Source organism: Melospiza melodia, chromosome 23, assembly GCF_035770615.1.
Source record: "Melospiza melodia melodia isolate bMelMel2 chromosome 23, bMelMel2.pri, whole genome shotgun sequence".
NCBI classification, from domain to species: Eukaryota; Metazoa; Chordata; class Aves; order Passeriformes; family Passerellidae; genus Melospiza; species Melospiza melodia.
Genome location: NC_086216.1, coordinates 10,378,793 through 10,392,434, shown reverse-complemented (window position 1 = coordinate 10,392,434; position 13,642 = coordinate 10,378,793). Strand labels below are relative to the sequence as shown.

Here is a 13,642-nt window from a genome sequence, read left to right as displayed (position 1 = left end):
CCCTGCTCCCAGTGTGAGAAACAACTGCTCACTTTGAAAATTTAAAGAGGTTTATTAAACCTTGACAAAAATACAACAAAGGGCTACATGAGGGAAAAGCTGCAGCACTGGGAACTGTCCCTCGTGGGTACCACGACTTCAAGATGGATGCTCAGTGTTTTATACCCCTGGGGGCTGCATCAGCCAGCCCTGGCCCTTCCCAAAGTCTGTCACTCAGCTCTTCTGTGCCATTTATCAGTGCAAACTGCTTTGTAACTGGATTGGAGGGCAGGTGTTGCCCTGCTGCACCCCCTAAGCACCCCCAAGATTTTCCATTCCCACCTGCCCCAGGTAAAGGATACATGTGCACACCTTCTTTTTTGTCACCATCATATTTTCTGGAAAAATCCCTTTGCCAGGATTTCTCTCCTGGAAAGGTGAGAAGCCTCAGAGAAAAATGAAAACAATAATTATCTGATTTGCTTCTCCTCTGTTTTGCTGCTTTGGAATGTGATTTGGACATTGTTTACCAACTGGTGATTGTTTCATTGGTTTCTGTGAATTGTTTTTACTTAATGACCAATCACAATCAGCTGTGTTGGGGCTTTGAGAGAGTCATGAGTTTTCATTATTATCTTTTAGCCTTCTGCCTGTATCCTTTCTCTATTCTTTAGTATAGCTTTAGTATAGCATTCTTTAATATAATATAGATCATAAAATAATAAATCAGCCTTCTGAGAACATGGAGTTAGATTCTCATTTCCTCCTCCATCTGGGGAACCCCCAAAATCCCACACTTTGTACCTGTCCTAGACAGCCCAGGCTGTCTGATGCTCACAATACAGGTGGAAAAGGAACTATGGGGAGAACAGAGGACATCTAAACCACAATAACACAACTATACATCACTAAAGCTTTTCTTAATATTCACACAATAGTTATATTTTAATTCTGCGAGCCAATCATCTCATTATCCATCTATAACACCGGCTTGAGCCAGGGCTCCGTGCCCAGGGCTGGGACACTCCCAGGTGACAGAAGAGGGAAAAAACCTCACCAAGCACAGCTCCCACAGCCCTCAGTGACAGCCCCAGTGTCTCTGGCTGCGTCCCCTCACATCAGCCCTCAGCATCTCTGGCACTCTGTGCCCTCAGCAACCCTTCCCACCTAAAACTTGGAGACTTGGAGGCAAAACTTGGAGGAAATAATTAACAATTATTTCACAGGAGAAGGTTCCAGCTGGAGCAGTATCTGGTGGGGGAACATATATCTAACAAAGGCTTGTTATTTAAGCAATAACCCTTGAGAAATTGGTCGTTACCAGCATTAAACGACTCAGCCCATTGCCAAGGATGGTTAACGCTCTAATAAACTGGTCATTAACTGCAGTAACAATGAATTTCGAGGGGATTATTGCTATTATAAACCTTAATCAATGGTTTATAACAGCAATAATGTGGTCCTTTCTTTTAATGGTAAGTAGTGCGGCATGAGCAGCCTGCTTGGGAATATTTTCAGTGTGGCTGATAAGACAAAAGTGGGCGTTACAGTGCTGAGCTCCAAACACTGCTGGGGAGGACACGGGGCCAGTGAGGCCTGTCCAGAGGGGTGGGGGTGCCTGTGGCTTGTGCCAGGGTGGCTGTGCCATGGGCTCATGCAGCAGAGGGAGCCCACGCTGCCCACCCTGTCGGAACTCAGTGCATCCCTCTGGATGTCCAGAATTGCCAAGGACCCTGCCAGGAGGCTCAGAGACCCTGGCACACAGCCCAGAACACCTGGGAATTTGATTTTGACCCCTGGAGCAAGTTGCCAGCTTTGTATGAGGACGTGAAAGTCACACAGGTTTGAATGGTGTAATTACAAAATGATCACAGGGTGAAAATGTAGATTTTAGGATTTTTGGTATGGGGGTAATGGGGACAAGATGGAGGAATCTGGGTGTGTCCAGCCTTTCTTTCTTCTCCTTCTTGTTCTCCATTTTCTGCAGTGATGTTGGCACTTTGGGGTTGGTCTAGAGTAGAAGAGCACTGTCTAACACAGGTGATGGGTATTGGGAATTAAGTGTAAAAATGTTACACGTAGTTTGTAGTATAAAAGGACAACACAGAGTGCCCGTGGCTGCCCTGCTGAGCAGATCTCGGCTGGGCAGAAAGAAAATTTTATAGATGAGAATTAATGAACAACCTCAAGACGGAAAAGTGAAGAGTCCAGACTCGTTCTTCAGTTGCACGGGCTGAAGCAGAGACACCCTGCACATCCTGGGGCAGCAAATATCAACAGCAACCCGAGACCACGCCACTGGCAAACGCCCTTGGCCTGATTTAGGGGCACCCAGCCAGGGATTCACCACAGCTCCCATGGCCAAGGAGTCCCTTGCACACAGGGACGATGAGATCCATCTCCAGCTCTGCACAAAGAACCACAAACCTCGTTATTGGTCATCAATGACCTCATCTGCTGTGGTGACCTGCACCCTCCTGCTACATCCCCAGCTGGAAATGTCACAGGGCTCTTTTCCCTCCTTCCCAGGGTGATAATTTGATTATTTGGAGATTCCCACTGCCACCTTTTTTCTGCCCTGGGCATGCTGCTGGACAGGAGGAGCTGGGGAGCAGGAGAGGCTCACACCCAGCCCCAGGTGGGCAAAGAACAGGTTCCTAATTAAAGGTTAACCAAGGGGATGAGGAAGAAGCCAGTGGTGCTGGCGAGCCCCAGAGCTGGTGGATTTTCTGGTGGAGGCTGAGGGGAAGGAGGAGCCCTTTGCTCCTGCCCTGGGATGGGTCAGTGTGGGCACACAGGAGCAGGGGACACTGTGCTTTGGAACACCTCTGCAGAGGGGTGGGAATGAACCTCTGGCACGCTCCTGTGGGAGCAATGGGGGTTGCACGGTTGGGGCAGACGGAGATGAGAGATCTCTGAAGCCAGGTCACGGAATTTGGGGTTCATTGCAAAGGGCCCTGCTGGGGGGTGCCAGGCACAGCTCAGAGCAGGCCCCAGAGAAGAGAGGGGCGGAGACGATGAGAGGGTAAAAGCATAAGAGAGTAAAAGGGGTAAGAGAGTAAAAGGGTAAGAGAGTGAGGTTCCCATTACAATACAATAAATCTTCTGTGTTGAATATTCTGATTCTCACTAACCAATCCAGTACAAGATACAAATCCTACAGCATTTACATACAGCCCATAAGAATCACTACATTACCATCCTGTGGTACATTTTAAACCCTAAAAACTCCTCTTTGGGCCCCTTCTGCCAAGCCAGCAGGGTCTGCTCTGAGCCTTGGAGCTGTCTGCAAGCAGAGGGTGTTGTTCCATCAAAAGGGGATCACCTTCAGCCAGCCACACCATTGTTTTCCAGTTGTTCAGTAACTGAGGGATCTCAAAGCTTGCTTTCATTTCATTCTCACTTATAGTTTCTATATTCTCAAAACCTTTTGCCAGGCAATCATAATAATAAGGCTTTCCTGTTTCATCTTCCCCAACACGCTGCCCTCTTGTTTCATGCCCTGTATCCCTTAAAAACCAACACATGGCAATATAATAAGGTAAAATCCTGATCCCAGTGCCTTGCAGGGGGTTCAGAACATCCCCTGGTCTGGCTGAGCAGAACAAGACGCACATGCAGTGAGTGCCCAGCTTGTGCTGCCTTTCCTGGGGATGCTCCTCAGCAATCCTCCCTGGCTCCAGCTCAGCTCCTCTCTCCCATCCAGGTAATTCTCCCAGCTGCTGGGTAGAACCAGCAGGGCCCAGGGATTGTGGCTCTGGCTCCAAAGCTCCCTGGGGACAGTGGGGCCCTGTCCAGCAGCTCAGCCTGCAGAGCCCTGGCCAGCCAGCCAGTTATAATCACAGCCTGGCTTTAATGGAGATTTTCTCTCTTCTCTGCCTGTGGTTTTTATGGCTCTTCGGAGCTGCTTCTCAAGCCCTGCTCTTATCTCTGCGCTCCCTCAGCTAAGCTGGCTGTAGCTGCAGGAGCACGGCATCATCCTGCATTAACCAGGCACTCTGGGGGCTTTGCTGGGCTTTGGCCACTCTTCTGACATCCTTTCCAGCATGGTCCTACTCATCCCTCCTCTGCTTTGCTTGTCAGAGTCCCTCAGAGTGGAGGGGAGGTTTGTGACTCTTCTCTCTGCACTTTTTTTTTTTTTGTCAGAAGAAGACTGCAACGGAATAAATTGGAAAGTTTACTTCATGTAGCATGGAAATAAAAAAGCTCATTCAGAAAGTTAATGATTTATTTTATAGTTTCATTATCAGGGTCACATTACTCAATAGCATTTCAAACATGTCATTTGTACAAACTATGGTAATTAAAATTTATAACGTACTTCATCAGCGGCATATGAATCTTTTAGCCAGCACTCTGCTGTCATATAAACAGTGTAATTTCAGCTGCAATTCACCCTTTATTGGCTCTCATTTGTGATTTAACAGCCATCAATGACTGTGCTATAAAGAATAAATTAACCATCCGTAAACCTTATGATGACAGGGACAGTCAAACAGCCTCAAACTGCTCCACCAGGCCCTGCTTGGCCAACAGGGACCAGACCCAGAGGTGCTGCTGCCAAGGCACAACTGCTCCTGTCACCAGCAGGGCTCTTGGAGCCACACACACGTCACCACCAGGTCCCCAAGTGCCCCCAAACTGAGGATTTTTGGCCACTGCCTGCAGGGGCCAGCCAGAGCATCCCTTCCCTCCTGAAGGAAGGAGTTTCAGCCACCAACAGCCCTGAAATCCCTTCCTGTGCCTGTTGCCCATCAGAGATCCCCTCAGTTGGGACCCTGCACCTTCCCTGGCCCAGCAGCAGCTCCCAGGACCACCAGATCCTCTTCCAACACCTGGGAGGTCAAGGAGACCTCTGTCCCCACCTCTGTCACCTCTGTCCCATGGCCAGGTGAAGGAGGGCAAGGACCCAATGGCCAAACCCAACCCTGGCACTTCCAGCCTGTGAAGCTGCAGGAGTTTCAGCCACCAACAGCCCTGAAATCTCTTTGTGTCCCCCTTGCCCACCAGAGATCTGTTGAAAGATTCCTTCAGCTGTGACTCTACACCTTCCCTGGCCCAGCAGCAGCTCCCAGGGCCACCAGATCCTCGTGCAGCATCTGGGAAGTCGAGGAGGAGACCTCTGTCCCCACCTCTGTCACCCTTATACCATGGCCAGGTAAGGAAGGGCAAGGACCCGATGGCCAAACCCAACCCTGGCACTTCCAGCCTGGGAAGCTGCAGGGATGGAGAGCAGATCCCTCAATGGGGGCTCCTGGCAGCCAACAATTATCCCACAGCTTATTTGTGCCCACGGTTGGCAGAGGGAGCAATAGGATTTAATGGGATCCCTCCCGTGCTCCGAGCTGACACTGTGCAAAGCTAATAAATGATATGGATTGGATTTGTTACTGAGACATCTCCAAGGAGCCTGGGTCATACAGGCCAATAAAATTGGCCTCATAAATTTACCCTGACACACAGGATTACTCCAGCATTGCTGAGGTCACCTTCTCACACTGATTTATTGCCAGCCCATGGGTTAATAATACTGTTTACGGGGTTGTTGTTTTCCCCTACACGTAGCAGATATTAATCAGCGCCTTCCTGCTCCGGGGGCGGGCTGAGCACGGGCTGGGGAGGGCCTGCCTGATTTATTTCTGATCTGAGCCAGGACTTTTTGTGCTCAAAAAAATCCTCTGGAGGGCCTGGGCAGGAGGAGGGGAACTGTGCCCTGTGAGGGTGGTGAGGCCCTGGCTGCCCCATCCATCCCTGGATGGGGATTGGAGCTGGTGGAAGGTGTGAAACCTTCTCAGATGATATTTAATGCCCTGTGGGAGCAGCAGGAAGGTGGGGCAGGGCTGTGTCTCTCTGTCTGCCCCTCCGCCCATGCTCAGGAGGTGTTTCTGGAAGTGCTTTTGGAATCACCGTGTGTTTCCCACCCTGCAGCCAAGCCCAGCCTGGCTCCTGCTGCTCCGCGTTATTTCCATCCCGCCCTAATCGGAGGGGACAGGTGAGATGTGCTTCAAAACACTGTAATCATATTTTAAATGGAAATGAAATGTGTGAATTAAATGTAAATTACGGCAGAATGGAAGGACAATCACTATTAGTTAAGGTCTGACACCTATTTTTGCAGACCTTTCCTAAATGCCACAACTTGTTTCTCCTCACTTGTGACGAGGACTTGTAATTCCATGGCAGCTGCTCCTGGGTGCTGAGGGGGGCCTGTGGGTTTTAAATAGCTCTGGACTGCTCAGTGGCTCTGGGAAATTACAAAGCAGCCCTGATATTTTTATTCTGGGTCCATGAGAATAAACCTTGGTGTTTTCCCCCTGAAAAGGTGAGGCGGTAATACAAAGGGACGTTTTTATAGAGTCAATTTATTTAAGGGTTCCCCCATTTGCTTTTCTATTGGAAAAATATGTGTCCTGCCAATGAGCTGAAATTTCTTCTTTATCTTTAATCCCTACCCCACGTACCCCGAGCCACTGGTTATTCCTGCAGCCTCCCAACAAATCTCAGTGCATTTTTCACACTGGAAGCATCCACAGGCCCTGCACTGGTGTGACAAATGTGGCATCATCCCTTGCCCTGGCAGCCACACACCAAAAGTGACCTCAAATTAGCTGAGGGAAAACCTCCCAACCCAGGAGAAGTTCACTGTAGCACTGAGAACACCTCGCCTGTGGTGAAAAGAGTGAAATGTGGGAAAAGCAGCGCTGAAAAGAGGGAAAAACAGTGCTGGGGGAAGCTGGAGCCATCTCCGGGAACCCGAGAGTTCCTCCCACGCCCTGTGTTCTGCTCATCTCCTGTGGAGACAAAACATTTGCTGTTCTCATTATCACTGGGAACTTTGCAGCTGGGAAAAAAGGAGAATCCTTGTCCCGAGGAAGCCAAAAGTCAAGTGCTGATTTAGTCAATCATTAATACCTGGGGCTACTTGGCAAATTTTTTGTTTCCAAAGAGCTTGAGAGTAAATAGTCCAGTGCAAACAGATAGTTCTGAGAGCTGAACACATTGTCCTGCTGCTCTGATGTTCCAGGTTTCAGAGCAGAAGGATATTTGGGCTTAATTTCATGTAGGATTGCACTGGGGGAAATGTATCATCACATGTTGGGATAATCACAACATTTCATTCTGGCTTCAGCAGTTCTTACAGATATATTTCTATATATATAACATTGAAACAAAATGCTTTTTGAAATGGAAAAAAAAAAAAAACCCTATGCCATTTAATTCCTGAAAGGTCACACTCAAATGCTTTGGCCTTATCGAAATGATTTTCTCCTTTGATTTTTCTTTCCAAATGCAATTTCATCAAAATCTGCGCATTTCCCTCAAACGTTTCACCTTTGGTGAAATGGCATCTCCTGACAGGGAAGTGTTTTGGGGAGAAATTTCTGACCAGCCCTGGCTGGGCATGACCAGTGCCCTCCCAGCAGCTCCCAGTTGCTCCCAGCTCAGGGCTCAGCCCTGTGTTTGATCCATGTGTTGGTGTTTTCCCAGTCCCTGACCGGGATGTGACGGAAGGGGGAAATGTCTCTCATTCCTATCAGGTGATTCACTGCCCTGGCCCTGTGCTGAATCCTCCCTCCTCCCGAGCTCTCTGGGAGGATCCAGAGCCTTCCTTCCTATTTTTACAAAGCTTGCAGCATTGTCAGAAAGGAAAGGGTACCATCTGGTTAGCCCTTGTTTACTGCACACCCTGCCAGTTTGAGCTTATTAATCATATTTACCCAAGTATCTTAATTACTCCCTGTCTAGCGACTTGCCTTGCACTCAGCTGTTGACCCGCTCCCCTCCCCTCTCCCTTTTTTTTTCTTTTTTTTTTTTTTCCTTCTCCTTCTTTTTAATTCCTTTCCATCATTAATCACAGCAGCAGCGTGGGCAGAGGAATCCGTGGCTTGGTGGTGCTGCTCTCCCAGCCAAGTTCAGCAGCTCCTGCCAAACTTTGGGATGTGTCCATGGGGCCAGAGGAGGGCGAGGGGCAGCAAGGGCAGCACGGGGGTTATAGGGGATATTTTTGCCCCTGATGAGGAGGACTCCATTGTATCAGAAGGTTAATTAATTACTTTATTACACTATATTGCAATATGATATAGAATAATTTACATATTTACTATTTTCAATATTTATTATTGTACATTTACTATTTACATAACAGTAAATAATAATGCTATATTTACTATTTGCATAAATATTTACTATTTGCATAATTTACAATTTACAATATTTACTATTGTAATATAGCATAGACTAGTTTACATTACATCTAAACTGAATCTGCCAAGCACTCAACTGCTTTTGCAGCTTTCCCAAAACCCTCTGATTTTATGGATTCCTGCACAGAATCTCGTGACTGTACCAACAGTCCTGACACAAACACACCTGGATTCAATGGGTCAGTGAATCAAAACACTCATGCCAAAATCCACTGATCAATTCCCTTCAGGTAAACAATCTTCCACCACGCATTCCACTCGTGAACAACCACAGGAGCAGCAAATGAGATAAGAACTGTTTTTTCCTTTCTCTGAGGTTCAGAGAAGGTGAAACCCAGGAATACTCTTGGGAAGAATTGTGCCTTGCTTTTCTCTTTGATGAGAAATGTGGAGACAGGGGGGTCACTCCTGAAGGGGTCACTCCTATAGGGTCACTCCTGCCCTCCTTGCCCCATCCAGCACTGGGAACCCTGTGGATTCCCTGGGGCTGGATTTGGGGCTAGCCAGGCTCTGGGGCTGCCCGTGCCAGGTCTCTTTGTGCTGGGCCACGCTGGAGGGCAGGGCTCTCAGAGCAGACACCATTAAAGATGGTAATTTGTTGATCCAGGCTCTCCCGGCGCTCCGGTGCGAGAGTGGCACCGTTTTCTTTACGACCTCATAAAGTCACAGCCGAGAGGCCGATTTGGAAAACAAACTGCCTCAGGTTGACAGATAATTAGATACAGGGGACATATTATACGCCTTTGCATATAAATGCGCTCGGCAGCGCGTTGGTTCATCACAAGTTGAGGCTCCGCGAGGCGCAGGTACGCGGCTCTCCAGGATGGATGGGCTGCTGCAGCCGCCAGCCACGGCTCCATTTTATGGCCCTATCATCTCCTGTTTTGTGTGCTCTGAGCACGCTGTGATTCAGATCAGGGCTGCCGTGGCTTGGCTTGGCTTGGCTTGGCTTGGCTTGGTTTGGTTTGGTTTGGTTTGGTTTGGTTCGATTTGGCAATTTTTTATCCCGAGCTTCCTCTTCGCACGGTTTGCATTCTGCAGCTTGGCTTGCTGCTTCCTGCTCTGCCGTGGGAGGAGTGGCTGAGCGGGGATTCATTACTATTATTACTATTTTTGTGTTCCTATATCACGTCGCAGCCTGGCTCCTCCCGAGCCTGAGCCCGCTGAGAGCAGCGGAGCAATTCTGCTCTGCCACGGGCCCCGGTATTTATACGGCAATTCCGCCTCCCACGCTCCCGGCCCCCAAACCACGAGGTTCCAGATATTAAAACAAAACAAAACAGTTGGGTTTCTTTTTATGCACTTCAAGATTTAAGGTGTCAGCCAGCGCGTTGTCAAGCTCTCAGGGTTTGCTTTTCCAAGCGAAAGCCAAGATCCCTGTATGACCACGGTTCCTGCTGGGGGTATTTTCAGAGCACAGTCCCAGCTTGCAGGATTCTGACCACATTTTGCAAACCCCCCCTGCTCACCTGTCAGCAGTTTCTTCCCCCTCCAAATCAGACCTGCACCTCCCTAAGATAGCCTCTCCTTCCCAGCTCCCCCTACATATCCTGCTATTTTGGGGGTGAGGCAGAAAATGTCAATTAAATGTCCATATTCCCAAGGAAAGCTTCACTATCAGTCCTTCTCCCCCAGAAAGGGAAAATTAAAATGTGTGTGGGAAAGATAAAGCTGTCAGAAAAGGGAAGGGAGAAAAATCCCCAAGCCTAAACCCCCAGCAGCCCCCATGGAAGGAGGTGATATAAATAGAGTTGCTGTCACTTTGATGAATTAGATCTTTTGTTAATTAGGATACATTGATTTAAGGGTTGTCCAACCAGATAGGCCTCTCTCCTTCCTGTTCGCTCGCAAATCACAGCCCAGGGTGGTGGCAGCACCGCTGCCTCCTGCCTTTCCTGCTCCTTCTTTGGGGATGTTTTCCACTTCCAGATGCCAGGAGGGAGCCTGGATGAGGTGGCTGGGCTGGCACATCTGTGCCCCAAGAGGTTTCACAGGACAGGGAGCTCAGGGCTCCCCCAGAGCCCTGTGCCCACAGCAGGGTCACCTCTCCAGCTCACACAGACCCTGGGTGGGCAGCAAACGGCCTGGGAAGGTTTGTCTGGGCTGCAGGAACCACGGACCCCTGGCATCCCCAGGACACTGCAGAGCACGGGGCTGGCATCGCTCCCTGGTCCCATCCCATTCACCCCAGCTCCATCCTACCCATCCCAGCCCCATCCCACCCATCCCAGCTCCATCCCACCCATCCCTGCTCAATCCCACTCACTCCAGCTCCATCTCACCCATCCCCATCCCCATCCCCATCCCACCCATCCCAGCCCCATATCACCCACTCCAACCCCATCCCACTCACTCCAGCTCCATCTCACCCATCCCATCCCATCCCATCCCATCCCCATCCCCATCCCCATCCCCATCCCCATCCCCATCCCACCCATCCCCATCCCACCTGTCCCAGCCCCATATCACCCACTCCAACCCCATCCCACCCACTCCAGCTCCATCCCACCCACCTGAGCTCCATATCACCCATTCCAGCCCCATGCCAGCCGTCCCAGCCCCATCTCACCCACCCCAGCTCCATCCCAGCCACCCCAGCTTCATCCCGCCCATCCCTGCTCCATCCCACCCGTCCCATCTCCATCCTACACATTCCATCCCCATCCCACCCACCCCATCCTCCTTGGGCTACGGCGAGTGAAAATCACCACTTGGGAAGGGGCTCCCTCCTGTCCAGGCCCTGCTGTGCCCTCTGCCAAGGTGTCCCTGCCACCCTGGTCCCTCAGCAGGCTCTAGCTCTGCTGTGCCATCCCCGCTCCTTGCCGCTCTCCCTCAGGACACATCCAGGCTTTCCAGCTTTCCTCTTGTCGTCACTTGAGCACCAGCGGGCGGATGGGGGGAGAGAGAGAGAGGGGAGAAAAAAAGTGCTGCGCTGTGTGGATCATTGTGTGTTTGTCACGGGGAGCGGTGTAAGCTGTAGGTACAGCATCTCCCAGCGGTGATTTATGGGCCCTGTCAGCGGCCCCGGCGCTCTGGCCGCCGCAGCGTGGAGGATGGATGCGGCTGGAGGATGGATGCAGCGAGCAGGGAGGATGGATGCAGCGAGGATGGATGCAGGGAGGATGAGGATGGATGCAGCGAGCAGCGAGGATGGATGCGGCCGGAGGATGAGGATGGATGCAGCGAGCAGCGAGGATGGATGCGGGGAGGATGAGGATGGATGCAGGGAGGATGAGGATGGATGCAGGGAGGATGGATTGCGGCGCCGTCAGCCCCCGCGCTCCCGCGCACTCGCTCCCCCATTTCACGCCACTGAACATAAACAATCTTTTGTAAAGCTGACAGTCACACTTTGCTCCTCGGGAAACACAGCGCGGGGATGGATGACTCGGCTTTGCCTGCCCCATTTCCTGCGCTCTGCAGGAGCTCCCCGGGAAGGGCAGAGAGCAGAGAGATCCCAAAAAGGCCAAAGGGAAGGGAGGCACCCACACGACCCCTGTCTGATCACCCCACACCTCTTTCCACTGCAGTTCTGACCCACAGCCAGAGCTCCACGTGCTCCAGGGCAAGGCACATTTCCCACCTCAGTTGTTCCTGTCCATCTCCCTCTGTCCAGCAGTAAATCCCAAGTGCCAGCAGCAGGGCTCACAGCCCACAGCTGGGCTCTCAGTGCAGAAAGTCCTACAAAACCCAGCAGCTGTTATGGCTGTTAGCAGTGATGGGAATGACCCTGGGTGTACTGGGACCTGCTGGAGGCCAGAATGTCACAGACATCTTTTATGAAAAATCCTTTCCTTAGGATTTTTCCTCCTGAGAAGCTGGGAGGCCTCAGGAACAAAATGTAAACATTGATTATCTGCTGCTGTGGAATGCAACAGGTAGATTTTTGACTAGCTCATGTTAGTTGTTTCTAATTAATGGCCAATCACAGTCAGCTGGCTCAGACAGAGAGTCCGAGGCACAAGCTTTTGTTATCATTCTTTCATTGCCCTTCTATTCTTAGCCAGCCTCCTGATGAAATCCTTTCTTCAATTATTTTAGTATAGTTTTAATATAATATATATCATAAAAAAATAAATCAAGCCTTCTGAAACATGGAATCAGATCCTCGTCTCTTCCCTCATCCTCAGACCCCTGTGAACATGGCCACACCAGAACAGCCCTTCCCGGTGACTTTGGGATCAGGGACAGAGCAGCAGAGCAGGGAAATCTCCTGCTGAGAGTTTGCTGTTTTCTCTTCCAGATGGTTTGTGCTGGAAGTTCCTCCGTGTGAGTGCTGAGCCTTGAACATCTGCTGAGGAGGAGGATAAATGGGCAGAGGCTGCTGCGAGGGCACATTTGGGAGGGTCCCACTGCTCCCAGCAGGGCTCAGCCTGGGGGCACAGGCTGTCCTTGATCCTCTGGTGCCCTGCCTGGCACCCTGCACTGCACAGCTGCTCTTAGGGTGGCATCTGGGATGTGCTGTCCTGGGCATAAGGACACCTAGAGCTCAGGGAAATACATCCTTCAAATAAACGTGTATGAACCTGAATGTCTTGTGCTGTGAGTTGCCTTTTCAATGGCTTTAAACCAAATTTATTACCCTGGTGAGCACAATCTAATGGGGACAGCACTTCCTTCTGGTGACAGCACTGCCTCCTGGCATTTGGCTCTGCTGGGAGGGGCTCCAGGTCGGGCTGGGACCGTCCAAACTGAGATTGTCCAGGCTGGGATTGTCTGGGCTGGAAGCCCACGGGAAGCACGGAAAATATGAGCAGCCAGTTCAAGGGATCAGTGAGAGGAAAGAGAACTTTCCTGGCAGGTTGCTGTTCCAGTCTGGGGTTGAGCTGGTGCTGCCACGACCTCGCAGAGCAGCTCCTGGGTTTGCCAGCAGGGACGAGCCCAGCCCAGAGTGACCCTGAATGGTTCATTTGCAGTGACCCTGAATGGTTCATTTTCAGTTTGCTGCCTCTGTTGAGCACTCTTGTCACCTCTGTGTCACCCTTGGAGATCACCAGGGATCCCCCTGCTGTGCCTCCCCCTGCCTCATTCCCCTTTCCACACCACTGCCCTGCATTCCTCACCCAACACACGCCTTTAACTGCAATTTCCTGCGTTTTCACCTTATTCCCCTGGGCTGGAGGGAGCCTGTGCCATCCAAGCTTCTCCCCATCCCACACAGTGGGAGCACACCTATTTCCACGGGGAGAATTGATTATTTTCCCCTGCAGCTGCACTTGCTGTACACAGGAATTACGGGTCCTTCCACACCTGTGAGAGAAACATTATCCCCAGCCTTCAAGGGTGAAGCATCTTATATTTAGTTGGACTAAATAATGATTCTTCCCTATCTTTCATATCAGGATTTAAGAGCACCCTGGAGCTACAAAGTTTATTAGAACCCATAAGAAGAACTGTACCATAAACGGGACAACTGTGGCCATAAACCTGCACCTTGAAGTTGTAACAAATCCTGGGAT

General features: G+C 50.5%; 1 long non-coding RNA gene across 1 annotated transcript; it reads left to right on the top strand.

Moving 5' to 3' along the window:
• Window positions 1-5,097: 5,097 nt before the first annotated feature.
• On the top strand, window positions 5,098-12,486 carry LOC134428533 (uncharacterized). Its single transcript, XR_010030405.1, has 3 exons — window positions 5,098-5,137; window positions 5,908-5,971; window positions 12,427-12,486. It is a non-coding gene; the product is annotated as an uncharacterized LOC134428533 (long non-coding RNA).
• The last annotated feature ends 1,156 nt before the right edge of the window (window positions 12,487-13,642 follow it).